Raw genomic sequence first — 4,723 nt, 5'->3', positions numbered from 1 at the left:
AGAGGAAGCAGAAAAGTGGTCATTAGGGCAGAGTAGTGTAGGCTTGTGGAGACTGGAGAGGCCTGAAGAGAAGAAGGAAATGGTGGAAGGGAAAAAGAGAAAGACCTGAAAGGAATGACAGGTCTGTAGTGAAGGAGGGAGTAATGGAAAAGTTAAAAGCCTTGCCCATTGAGGTTTGGAGCTTTGGAGATTATAATTTTTTGGCTGGTGGTTTTGCAGACCAATTAAGATAGGGCGGGGCTGACCATTGGAGGTCTGAGGTTTGGTGGTCACGGCTGATCTTGGACCTGGTTATCCAGTCCAGGATAAGGTAATCACAGTCTCCTTTCTAGTGTAAATTGGATTATTATATTAAATGTGACTCAATGGTTTGTCTCCTTGCCTTAGAGGTAATAATTACGCGAGTTCACAGAAAGAGCTTGAAGTCTCAAAGGCCGTGAATTTTTTAAGATGTGATGTGGCCATAATAGGTTTGTAAAAACACAATGGGACAGTGAAATAACAATGCCAATACCACAATATCATCTCAAAATAATGCTTTGATACCACAATTAGTTGTTGATACCATTCTCGTGATGAGGTCACAATAATTTTGTGATGTCACAATAGGTTCATGATGTCAGAGTGGCATGGGCTATCTCAAATGTCATTAATTGATAATGAATATAGGAGTTCAAAAAGGGACTGTAATGTCTCCAAAGGCATGTGTTGTCACAAATGTGATGCCGTTCTAACAGCTTTGTGATGTCACAATGTGACACAATGGTCATGACATCTGGCAGTATGATGTCATAAGGGATTTCTGATATCACATGTCATACCAGAAATATGAGATTGAAAACAGATTATGAGCTCACAAAGGCCCTACTATATGACAATGGCAGCATGTCACAAAACTTACAAGGACGGGACTGGTTGTGAAGGCACAGCAGGTTAATAATATCACAATGGCAATGTGATGTCACAAAGGATTGTGATACCACATTGGTTATATGGTCAAAATGGGTTTCTGAAACAGAGTGAATGAATTCACAGAATAGGCCTTCACAATGTTAAGTCATAACAATGTCACTGTGATTTATAACGCTATGATGCCATTGTTGTTTAGTGATGTCACAATGAGCTGATGGTGTCATAATGACAATTTGATGTCACTGCTGATTTATGATGTTACAATGGTTATGAGGTCACATTATGTTTCTGATATCAACACACATGTCAAATTTGAAATAGAATGAAAAAGCCGGGCGCCGGTGCCTATAAACCTAGCTACTCAGGAGGCTGAGATCTGAGGATGGCAGTTCAAAGCCAGCTCAGGCAGGAAAGTCTATGAGACTCTTATCTCCAATGAAAACCACAAGAAAACCAGAAGTGGCTCTGTGGCTCAAGCGATAGTGTGCTCACCTTGAGCTGAAGAACAGGGACAGCACCCAAGCCCAGAGTTCAAGCCCCAGGACCAAAAAAAAAGATTAAAAACAGGCATTCATAATCTTATTATAACATCACAATGGTAGTGTGATCTCATAATGCTATCTTGTCATTGTAGATTTGTGATGTCAAAAGTAGTTGATGCTGCCATAATGACAATATTATGTCACACTTGTGATGTCACAAAGGGTTTGTGATGTTACAATGGCATGTTTGATATCAATTGTCAGTTCACAATGAGGTTATAGTTACACAAAGGGACTGTGATGTCACAAAGGCCATGTGTTTTTTCAAAGATGCTAAGAGGTCCTAATACGTTTGGGATGTCACAATGTGATAGTGATTGTCAAATGGCAATGAAAGCTCACAATGGGTTTGTGATGTCACATTGGTGATGAAATCAAATAATTTTGTGAAGTCACATCTCATAATCACATGTCGAATTTCAGTTGCTACTATTTCACAATAAGGATATGAGTTCACAGAAGAAGACTGAAGTATTAAAGGCTATGAATTTTCTAAAATGCTGTGAAGACACAGTAGGTTTTTGAAAACACAGTGGAACAGTGACATCACAATGGCAATGTGATGTTGCAATATGATGACTTCGTAATGTTTTGATATCACAATTGGTGATGCAGCACTGGTGATGAGTTTACAAGAGGTGTGTCACAATGTCACAATGGGTTGGTGATATCAAAATGACACATGTGATCTCAATTGTCATTAACCCACAATGAGTATATGAGCTCACAAAGGGACTGTGATGTCTCCAAAGGCATGCGTTGTCACAAAAGTGATGAAGTCCTAACAGGTGTGTGTTGTCAGAATATGACAAAATGCTCATAACATCTATCAGTGTGATGTCACCATAATCAAGATGTCACACTGGATTCAGGTATCACATTTCATACCTGGATTGGGTATGAGAGCATTGGAATTTCACATTGGGTTAGTGATATCACTATCGAAATATGGGGTCATGCAGGGATTGTGCTACCACAATGGCTATTAGATCACAATGTGTTTCTACTATAATAGGTTTGTGCTGTCACAATTGGTTGGAAACGTCACAATGGCATGCCGGGTCTCAAATGTCATTAATTCGCAATGAAAATATGAGTTCACAAAGGGACTGTGTTGTCTCCAAAGTCATGTCGTTGGCACAAATGTGATGAAGCCCTAACAAATTTGTGAGTTCACAATGTAACACCATGTTCTTGATGTCTATCAATGTGATGTCACAATGTTCATGTCAGAGTCAATTTCTGATATCATATGTCATACCTGAAATATTATGAGTTTGAAAACAGATTATAACCTTACTAAAGGCCTAAAATATCCTAATGGCAGCATATCGCAAAAGTTATGACTAAAAACTCATGGTCTTTGGAGCTTTTCTTTCTTTGAAATTGTTTCCTCATTGTGAACTAGTAGAAATTGAAATTGGACATGTCATTGTGGTATTACAAACTCATAATGACATCACAAACTCATGTGACCTTATCACCACTGTGACATCACAAAACCATTGTGACATCACATTGCTGTTGTGCCTTCACAATCACATTGTGACATCACAAAGCTATTGTGAACTCTTGAGATGTACAAGTCGTTATGTCGAAAACGAACTTTACAACTTTCATTGGGAGGGGGGAGGGGGAGCGGGGAGGACTGGGTGGGGAGGCAGGGGGAGGATGGGAAGGGACGGGAAGGGGAAACAAAGGAGGAGGCTACAATGTTTGATAAGAAATGTACTCATTATCTTGCCCGTGTAATTGTAACCCCTCTGCACGGTATTTTCACACATAAAAAAAAAACATGAAAAAAAAAAACACACAAGACCTCTGTGGCATCACAGACCCTTTGTGTACTCATATCTTCATAGTGAACTAATGAAAATTGTTATCACACATAGCATTTTATCATCACAAATACTTTGTGCAATAATTATGACTGTGAAATCACATTGTCATCATGACACCTCCATTTATTGTGACATCACCAAACCCCAAAGACACCATGCCATATTTTTCTTTTTTTTCTTCTGTGAGATTTTTTTTATTGTAAATACAGTGTACAGAGGATTACAGTTACATGAGCAAGGTAATGAGTACATATACTATCATCATTGCTGCCTTGACATCACATTGTCATTTTCATGTCATAGACCCATTTTGAATGCATATTCTTTGATTTCATTCTATCTGAAATGTGCCATCTGCGTTGATATCAGGAAACCATTGTGAACTCATAACCTTTGTGACATCTAAATCTCTTTGTCACAGCACATTGCCTTTGTTATATGACTAACCCAATGTGACATCAAATACCTCTCCTGTTCTCATAATTTTGTGACATGCCATTGTGATATCTTAGGTCCTTTGTGAGTTGAAAATCTGTGTTCGACCTCGTATTTCAGATATGACATGAGATATCTAAAATCCTGAGTAACATCATGATACCACACCGCTGGACATCATAACCATTATGTCACTTTGTGACATCTCAGACCTGTTAGTTCTTCACCTTTTTGACTACATATGCTTTGCTGACATCAGAATCCCTTCCCAAACTCATATACTCATGGTGTGTTAATGACAATTGAGATCCCACATGCCATTGTGCCATCACCAACCCCTTGGGACATCTCAAATCTACTGCAACCTCCTCATTAGTATTGCATCACCAATTGTGACATCAAAACATTCTTATAACAGGATGGTGAGATATCACATTGTCATTGTGAAATCACTGTCCCATTGGGTTTTCACATAGTATGACTATGGAGCTTCTTCTATCACCTGGTATTCTCATATTGAATTATGAGTCATTGAAATTTGATATATCATTCTGATATTACAAACAAACTGTGACATCACAAAATCATTGTGACCTCATCACCACTGTGACATGAAAAACCCAATGGGATATCTCATTTCCATTGTGACATTATGGATCACATTGGGCCATCCCAAACTTATTATGACCTCTTACCACCTTTGAAAACACACATGGCCTCTGTGACATCACAGAACTTTTTTGTATCCATATCCTCATGAGGAACTAATGAAAACTGACATCAGATATACCATTGAAACATAACAAATCCCTTCTGACATAATCATAATTGTGACATCATGTTGCTATTATGACACCATCAGCTCATTTTGACATGTAAAACTACAATGGCATCATAGCATTGTAACATCACATTGTCATTCTGATGTCATAGACACATTGTGTTTGCCTATTATGTTATTTGATTCTATTTCTAATGTGGCATGTTGGTTGA

The sequence above is a fragment of the Dipodomys spectabilis genome, unplaced genomic scaffold (assembly GCF_019054845.1).
Source record: "Dipodomys spectabilis isolate Male_0828 unplaced genomic scaffold, ASM1905484v1 ptg000479l, whole genome shotgun sequence".
Lineage (NCBI taxonomy): Eukaryota > Metazoa > Chordata > Mammalia > Rodentia > Heteromyidae > Dipodomys > Dipodomys spectabilis.
The sequence above is the reverse complement of the archived record's forward strand: the minus strand, read 5'-3'. Positions refer to the sequence as shown.